Source organism: Tympanuchus pallidicinctus, unplaced genomic scaffold (assembly GCF_026119805.1).
Source record: "Tympanuchus pallidicinctus isolate F22 unplaced genomic scaffold, pur_lepc_1.0 scaffold5, whole genome shotgun sequence".
Taxonomy (NCBI): Eukaryota; Metazoa; Chordata; class Aves; order Galliformes; family Phasianidae; genus Tympanuchus; species Tympanuchus pallidicinctus.
In genome coordinates, this window is record NW_026294769.1 from 2,045,656 (window position 1) to 2,056,015 (window position 10,360).

The following is a 10,360-nucleotide window of genomic DNA, read 5'->3' on the forward strand; positions in this document are numbered from 1 at the left end:
TCCTTCCTTCCTTCCTTCCTTCCTTCCTTCCTTCCTTCCTTCCTTCCTTCCTTCCTTCCTTCCTTCCTTCCTTCCTTCCTTCCTTCCTTCCTTCCTTCCTTCCTTCCTTCCTTCCTTCCTTCCTTCCTTCCTTCCTTCCTTCCTTCCTTCCTTCCTTCCTTCCTTCCTTCCTTCAGCTTTCAGTTGTATTTGCTAAAAAAAAGAAAAAAAAATCAGTGGATCAGTTATTGCAATGGGAGCAACAGAAGCATGTTTTCTTCTGCTGGAGGAAATCTTTGGCAGCAGCAAGTTTGCCTCTGAGACCAGTTGTTAAGATTGCTCAGATGAACTTGAGATACAACCTTGTTATTTAGCATAAGGCATAATGCCTAGTACGTGTTTGAGATGTGCACAATACACATTTGAAATACTTGTAATAGTTAGAATGCAGCTTCCTTGGAGGAGAAGCTGGCTCCTCAAGAAGAATTTTTAAATGAATTACGAATTTGTAATATGTTTTTCATCACTTTCTGTACGATGTTTTGTTTTATTTTATTTTATTTTATTTTATTTTATTTTATTTTATTATTTTTTTAATTTATTTGCCACATGTACATAAAGGACAAAATTTTGCAAAAGAAGTTTAAGAATGGAGAAAACAGACAGACTGTAATGACAGAATAGAAGAAGGCAGTCATGGCAAAATGTTTTGAATGAGAGACCAAATTCCACCAAGAAGAGGTTAGAAAAGGTTTTGGAGCATTAGTGCACCTGCATAAAGCCTTATAAAGGTAGTCATAACCCGTTATAAGTCTGATAGGGACAACTCTCATTCTGACATGCAGAAAATTAGAACATAAGCTCTATATAGAAATTTTTAAATTATTTTGTAATAGTCAGTTATACTTAATTTTTAAAGTATATTTTTAAATGAAGTTTAAACTTAATTTTTAAATTATATATGTATAATACATATTTATCTTCTGTGCCTGTGTATAACCATGTGTAAAAGAAATCCTGTATTCTCCCATAGAAAATATTTATGTCTCCTGTGTTGTTGGCACAATTTCTCTAGAGGCTATTTTTTTCTGGGCTAATACCCAGAATAATTCTTCTCCACTGACTGCAGGTCTTTACCAAATCAGAGCAGTCCTTTCTTTGTCTCAAAGATCCAAGAACAGCCACGAGATGATAACATGACCAAGAACATTCAGATTTTACATAATTCCAGAAGTTTAAAATTAGCAGCATCTAAATATTTACAAGATGCATTAAGCTCAGTATGAACAATGTATCTAATTAGAACAGCCAAAAGAGCATTGAATTTTCATCTGATTGATACATATTAGTTCAGGGAGAATTAATTTTAATTTCCTTTTTAAATACATGCAATCTTTTTAGTAATTGAGACTCCAGTTTAGTTTTCAAATCTTTAATTGCTTGAAGCTGAATATGCCAAGGTGTATCAAACTGTTCTTTGAAATGATATCTGAAGACCTAGGATGTGATTTGCTGCTTCTTCCATTAGCATATATCAGGATTAATTCCAACAAAGCACATGAAAAACAGCAGTATAAAACTATTGGAAGAGAAGCCATTTCCTTTGAATGCTTTCTACATTTTTTGTCATTTGTGAACTGGTTTCTGAACTTTCTTCATTCAGATTTTTCTAGCACCATAAAAACAATTTCTAGAATATTAGAGAGAGAAAGAAAGAAAAAAAAGAAAAGAAAAAAGAAAAAAGAAAAAAAAGGAAAAGGAAAAGTTTTATTTTACAGTCAGTGGCTGTCTGATCTCCATTGACTGATAATTCATTGCAATTCTTCACAATAGAAATTCTTCACAGTGATGATAATGAGGCACTGGAAGAAGTTGCCCTAAGAAGTTATGGATGTTTCATCCCTGGAAATTGGGGCCAGCGTGGATGGGGCTTTGAGCAACCTGATCTTCTGAAAGATGTCCCTACTCATGGCAGAGCAGATGGACTAGATGGTCTTTAAAGATTCTTCCTGCCCAAACCATTCTATGATTCTATTATTCCATGAATACATGAAAATCATAGTAGTATGTCTGAATTTTTTATTCTATTTAGGACAAGTAAGCTAAAATCAAGCTCCAGATTAACCCATCTTCAGTTTTCTTAGTTAAAGAAATTACAATTATAGAAAATTTATTCAAACACAAATGTCTGTGACTACACATATACACAAAAATTGTATTTTAAAAGTGAAACGTGGATACAAAGCTAACAACAGGTTAGATCACATAGATTCTATCCCATAAAGACCATATCACAAAATAGTTTGACAGTACCTGTACTAAATAAAACTGATCCACTAGTAATGTGAAACAGCCTTGGTTTTCAATCTGGCAAAAACCTAGGAAATACCACATACTCAGTGTTATAATTATGAATAATGATTAACTGAAGCAATGAGACAAGCAAGCTAAATAGCAAAACACCATGAAAATTAGAGTTTTCATGTGTATTATTTCAAGCAGCTGTCAGTTTTGGCACTGTTGAGTTCCATATGCTTTGGGTGATTTAACATATATGGAGGATAAGACTGTTATAACAAAATATAAAAAAGTGCTAAATGGATTACACAGCTAGTGAAAAACTTCTGCTGTCAGCCACCAGTTCTCACTGAGCAAATGCAGCTCTTTTCAAATATCTCAAATATCTGATTTGCATTTGCTTTAAAGTTAAGGTCTCTTCTCTTCCTGCCTCCATTACATGTTTCCTACACTGGTGACGAGAGAAGGGGCAACCTCCAAGGATTGATTAGTCTGCCACATGCTCACAGGGTGACTCCAAATGACATTATACACACTATAGGAATACAGACATCTTAAAGCAGTTCTGCACCAGTTCTCTCACAGTAAGATAAATGTAACATTATTGCCCCTAAGGCTTGTATGTATTTTATAGTACCTGAATGATTAATATTAGCTGATTATCTAGCATAAAGCACTCTAAGTAAAATGTGAGAAAGTAGGCTAAGCTTGTATCTTACTTAGGATCATTCCAGCATCTCTTTAAAATTAGATACATTCATTATCTTCCAGGACAATTTCTGTAACTATTCATTCATGGAATGGATACTATTCTTTCTCTGCCAAAGCTATATTTCAAACAGTTAGTACATGTCAGGACATTAGTATATGTGAGTGGGAAGATTACAATCTCTTTAGCATTATTACCAAACTAATATTTTAGATCAAACATTCCCTGAATTTATCTCCCATGTAGCTAACAATGATCTGTAAACTATTTCCAACTTTTTTTTTTTTTTTTTGGCTTTTCAGCCTGTAGAAGTATAGAATATGAAGTAAGAATATAATATTACCTTTTCTTCCTCTGTATGGGACAGACTTCTAAGTTTCCCATCACCTCCATATTTCTTCCAAAATGTTATAAGGAAAAGAATGTTTGGATTCATTGTCCATGTGCAAAATCACCTAAAATTGTATGTCCAATAGCTCTTGGATGCATAGCATCTATAAAAGTTATTTTAGGTGTGCAATATCTGAATAGTCGAAATCTCCCCAGCAATCATTTTCTACTGAAAAGGGTATCCAAGGGAAATGTTATCACTTTAACAAAGCTATGAGTACTCATTGTCATATAAGTCAGCCTTGGAGATCGATGCAAAGTAGGAAACTATGGCACATAACAATTGCCAAAAACCAACAAAATTTATATCCAGTGAGGCTGCCTATTTCTACTAGCCTATTCGCGTATTCAATTTCTCTATTTTCTTTCATGTTCCCATTTATTATTAGACCATTTCCTTTCATATAATTTTTTACACTTTATGTAATCTGAATATAATTTCCATGATGTCTAAAATCCTTTTTATATATTGCATGTCAATATACTTTTAATTTATATGTAAGTAAATATACTAAAATGCTTTATTATTTCTGAAAATATTTTAAGATTTTAAGACTAAGTTTAAGGTTGTATTATACAGCTTTTTACACAGATATATTACTTGTAATAGTTCTCTGATTAAACTTGCATATCCTTGGCATCCCCAATGAATAGTAGGGTACTGTTATAAGTGTATAAATATGCTATCAACAGTTAATATATAAATTAAAGTATGTGGGATAATATAGGAAAGGAATTCTAATCAGATTCTGAGAGTCTGAGTACTGAATGAAGTAAATTAGTACTGACCTATTTACAGTCACATAGTAGCTTCTTCAGATGATGGCTTCAGACTACTGAAGATACTTTTCTTCTCAAGCTCTTACAACCTATTACACGAGGAATAACTAAGTTATATTTAACAGCACAGTTTGAACCTTTCATGAAACTACTTTCACAATTCATTGCAAGCTATAATACTATTACAGTACTATGATTTCCCTTGTAATGTATCTATATTTTAAAATTATACTTTTGAAGAATAACAATAAAAGAAACTACGTAATATCTTTGCTAAAGATTGCTACTCACTATATTTCAATATTGATACTTGGTTTGCATTGTCTTGAAGGAAATATGATACACGTTACTCAAGAGAAACTATTTAAACTCAGGTTAATTCAGTACTGTATCTACAAAAGGTGAATTCAAATTGGATTATTTGTTGATGGACTAAAAAATATCACAAAAGTAAGGGTACTGTGTAAATAATACCAAGATCCAGATGGTGAAAGTTGCAATATAATAGTTGTTATAATTTCTACTTTTTTTCTTATGAACAGCTTTTTATTCTAGTACCGAAAATAAAGAAATTAACCAAATAAAATAAGATATCATAATGATAGTAATGAAATATTTTAAGAAACAGCAAAACCAGTTAGCTTTTAACTAACAGAGGAAAAAAAAAAAAAAAGAAAAAAAGAAAAAAGGGAGAGAGAGAGAGAGAAATCTGTAGAAAGAAAGAGGAAAAAAAAATTAGAAAAAGAATATCGGCAGACTAATATTCACATGCATAGATTTGCTTAGGATTTAACTTTTTATTACCAGGGCATTCAAAATTCTGACTAAGTGGAATTTGGAAATGTAGAAAGAAAAATGCAGAATACTTTTAACATTGAATTTTCTAAATCTACAGTCATCTCTAGATCTCATTTTCTAGTACATAAGATACCTTATGAACTTACAATTTTGTCTTACTACTTTTAAATATATATTTTTAATCATGATACATTTGATGCATTCACACACACACACAAAAACCTTAATTTTTAATATTACCACAGAAATTGTAGCTCAATGTTTACAAAATGTTCCCATCTGCTAATTAACACAGTTCAGCATGTACTGAAAATTGGTGGGCAAATAATTGTAAAGAAAGAGTTATGCAGGCTTTAACCTCTTACACTTTGAAAACTTTGGGGGAAAAAAGCTTAACTATGGAAGAATTGAGTTTATAGGACAGTTTAGGTTAGTAAAGGTAGATGCATTCACAAGTTAATTGTGCACTTGAAGAATCAGAGACTTAGGTCTTAGTAATAAAAATAAATATGTACACATATTTTGAGGATTCCACACATTAGATAATTGATTTTTTTCCCTTAATTTCATGAAATAAGGATTCTTTTATAGTGTAGGTCTAAGTACATGGCTCTACATGAATCGTGAATAACAGAACTGATATATTATTCAAGGCTCCAAGAATCAGCATTCCTTTTACTTGCTATTGCTGGCTGTAGACTCACTTTGCAAGGGAACTGTGCACATAAACACAAATATAAACACACACACACGTAGATACTGAAGCAAGGCTGTTGTATGTGAATTCCTTGCTAGCAGCTTATAAAACAGCTGTTCAGTTTCTGCTACATCTTCAGAATACAGATTATTTCAAAATACATTGTTTCCACAGCTTTCATGAAAATGAATACCCAGGAAGATTATTAAAAATAAATAAATAAATAAAATCTATTAATTCTCCAATTCACAGGAAAAAAAATAAATCAGTGAATTCAAATAAGCTCTATAGTGTGAAAAGGTAAGTCCACCAAAAACTGTCTTCAATAGTTCTATCATGAAGAAAGATCCTGCCTTAATTTCCAAATAAAAAAAAAGAAAAAAATTTATGTACGAAGTAGAAAGTAGAAATTAATGAGATGTAAAGATTTGTAAAGTTAGCTCAGTATTGACATAGATGTACAAAGTCATAAAATCACAATTTGATGGAAAAGGGTTACATCTTCTCATAAGATCTTTTTCCCATTCTCCTTATTTTTAACATTTAGCTGTTTGTAGCTGCTCAAAGATTATGAGTATTAAAGTGAGTTCCCAGTCATAGAATAATAGAATCATAGAATGACTTGGGTTGGAAGTGACCTTAGAGAACATCTTGTTCTAATTCCCCTTGCCGTGGGAAGAACACCTCCTGCTAGACCAGGCTCAAAGTCCCATCCAGACTGGCATTGAACATCAAGGAGGAGGCACCCACAACCTTTGTGGGCAAACTTTTCCAGTGTCTCACCACCCTCACAGTCAAGAAGAATTAATGCAAAAAGATTAATTATACAGTCTGGCAATTAAAAAAATCATTAAAAAGTGTGCAAGTACTCAGTTAATTAATAAATCTATATCCAAAGTACATTTACTTAAGCACAGCATGCGTTTTTATAAAGGTTTATGTTGAATTGTAGGAATTCCTTCAAATTATTCCTCATATTACATAAAAGTGTATGTCTGCTGTATTTATAGACCAATATAATCTTTTTTATTGTAGCATTACATAAATGTATAGTGTATACAAAAGATACTAGGGTTGTATATTAAAATGACATCTTTATATACTTTTATTAATATTAAAATAGTTTAATGGTCACTGCTATATTAATAAGATATATAGATCATCATCCTAACAGTTACTGTAATACTAGTAAGATATATACAACACCTCTGTAATGGTTACTGCGTTTTAATAAGATATATAGAAGACGTTTATAAGATGGTGGAGTACTGAATATTTGCCTAACTACAGAACAAGCTGTTACAATGATCACTATAAGAAACAGTGGAGAGATGTCAGTGATTACTCCATATAGTAAAAAACAGCAATATAGCAACCTTGTGGATAGTTTAGGCTATTAATCTTGAAGGATTTTCCTTTAAAATTATTTATTATTATTATTATATGTATTACTATTATTATTACTCATAATAAAAATAAATACTGTAAAATTTTATCCAGTCTCAAATGCAACACTAATTTCTAAGTACAGATTCTTATAGATTCAGAGGAAGAAATGGACCAAGAATTTGAAAACAAGATCCATGGAAACTGAAGAATGAAAAAAAAAAATCATTAGAAAAATCCTGCAAACAATGCAAGTTATTCAATGAGAAATCTAAAATTAGACAGTAGAAAAACATTTCCCATGTATATAAAGTGTATATATATGAAGTGCATATAGAGTTTAAGAATATTCAGCCTCTAGCTTTCCAGGAACGCAGACTAAGTCATTCTTTACTAAGGTGTTATCTGTACTGTGGCAGAATTTGAAAATTTCTCTCAGAGCTTCTTCCTCAACACAGGGGAAGTCAAGTGGAATAACTATGGAGAGAAGAAAAAAAAGCTTAGACTTAACAGTATCTGATAAATATTAAGTTGGAACTAAGGCTTTTCAAGAAGTGCACAGCTAAGTTCTGAAAATTTTTACATTAGATTTATTTTTCCAAATGCTTTAAATAACAAAGTCCAGAAACAGGCAAAATGAAAAAATGTGTCAGAAAGAACAAGAAAAGTTTCATATAGATTTAATTTCAATATGCTGTATTTCAGAAGGAAAGGCAAATAAATGTGCATAAATTAGTAGTTTTTTTTTTTTTTTTTTTTTTTGTAGAGAGGAAGATACCCCTCTGGAATATGCACAGAAATTTTATATTGGCTCTTCAACCTTGGTACAGGAATCCAAAGATTATCTGAAGGATAAAACTAGGCCTTTAGTATTTTTTATTTGACAGCTCATATCTTGAAAATGGCTGAAAATAAGTGACATGATCTTCAGGTCTTCAAATAGTTCTTTTTTTTTTCTCTCTCTCTCTCTTTTTGTTTGGCTCACAGACCCCGAATTTTTGCAAATTGTGACCCTCTTGTTTGCTTCAGTCTACATGTCTAAGTACTGCCGGTAGCACTCCTACTCTTCATGAAAGGAATTCCTTTTGCAGCACTACTTGGTAAAAATTGTTAATAGAGTGTCAAACAGTATGAAGTCTCCCTGTTGACTTTGTCTTTTCTGAACAGCTGGGTGGCAATCTGTTTCTTGTGTCTCTACAGACTTAACAGGTGAATATCTAGTGAACACGTAGGTATAGACTTTTTCCTTCAAAAGCACTCAATTATACAGATAGCACCATCCTACATGCTTTCCTTTGTAACATTTCCTATCTAAAGGAAAGTACAGAGGTAAAAATAATCATGGCTTGCATCCTGCACCTGTGTTGACCAAACCTGAAGAGTAATACAACTGTAGAACAAACATAACAGAAGAATATGGCATTCTTGTAAGTAAACAGACCTATAAATTATCTCATGATGAAGACTGAGAGAAAGTAACATCCTATTTGTAAGCTCTTGATCTTGTTCTGCTCTGGTCATTACCAAAAGAAAGAATCATATATTTGAATGACAAAATGACTGATACTTTCTGAAAAATTGGGTTTATTACAGCATCAGCTGCTCACTATTAAAATAATTAAAATCATAACATTACTAAATGCTGAATATTTTAGTTGGAGGCCCAGGACCATAACATTGCTCACATGAAACTGAAGTTCTATCTCCTTCTAAAGTTGTATTGCAACAGAATTCAAATGCTAGAAAAGCTACACCACTGTGTTTTGTTTTCATTTTCCTAACAACAAACAATATGTTCCAAGGGCAAATTAAATTGTGAAGTTTAATTTACAAGGCAAGTGAAATGTACGAGGCGTGCTCTGAAAGTAATGCCTCTTACTCTACTATGTTGGCCCATGGCATCAGAGCTGAATGGTGATGGTTTGGCAGTTGATGGTTGAACCTTCCCACCAATATTCCATTACATATTGTTGCTATGTGACAGATGGCAGCAGAGGGACAGTCTGTATGTGTGAACTGTATATGAAGAAAAGGTGTGTCATCAAATTCTTCCATGTGGAAAAAACCTTATCTTACTCACCAACACTCATCAGCGCTTGCTGAATTTTTAGAGAGGTCAAAAAGCACCTTCTGACATCCATCTGTTCAGGGCAATGAAAAATGGGTCAAGTGGACAACATTTTCCTATCAATGATGCTACCATAGCAACTGTGAAACAATCGGTCACCTCCACTGGTGTAGATTTTTTTGAGCACAGCATCAAGCTCTTGTTCAATGCTGGTGTAAATACATAGTTAATGGTGGTGATTATGATGAACAATAGTGTTCTGCAACTGAGAATTTTCTGTCAATAATTTTATTGTGCTTTTTCTAGCTGTTGTAGTTTTCACGGAAATAAATAGCAGGCATTACTTTTGGAGCAACCTACAGTTCTCTTCCACATTTTGCAGAGATCTCCTTTCTCTGATTTATTTCCAGTGTCTTCTACTTTTATCAAAGTATCCATGTTTTCCTTCCTTATCTCATTATGGTTTCATGTGCAAGCTACCGCAGGAAATCACCAGACATCCTGTGTCAAAACACAGAATGACCACAAATCAGCAGAGAATTGCAGCTTAAGCAAACATGTAATTTATTCAATGTGGTTATCTTGCACTGAACTTGAAAAAAGGCTAGAATTGAACAACTTGCATATATGGCCAATCCACCAGACAGACTAGAGATATGCAGTTTAACATCTTGCCTGAGGCCTAAGGACTATGGGGGCTGAATGATGCTTGGAGTGAGGCAGGGCTCTCACAGCCTCATGTTGTTCCAGTAAAAATGTTGTTTCAGTAAGGATTGGAGAGCAACCCTACCTCTGTTCCAAACATTGGACTGAGCACCTCCCCATCAATCCCTCCCACTCCCCAGTTGATGCAGCAAATCTTGTTAAGATGCCTATGAGCACACAAGACTCAGTCCCAGCTCATTAAGATACCCTCTAATGCTTTGTTGAGAGGAGATACTCCATCAGCTTGGGCTTATTATGGACAGATCTGGCCCATCCTCCTCACCTAGTCAGCAGGAATGCCTCTCTCAGCAAGATATCACACCTCTGCTACTCTGCAGATGATTTATTGATTAATTAACTGGCTAGCCTTGAGATAATAGTACTAACACAGCTAGTTCACTTATCAGGAGGCAATTCCATACTTGTTATCTGTCTCCTCAAAAAATCATTTATTTTTGGTTGTACAAACCTGCTACAGTGAAAGTCCTGGGGAGCTCTGTCATGCAGGCATTTGTGAATCTGTTTCAGTGAAATTCCTCTAAAGGGCTCT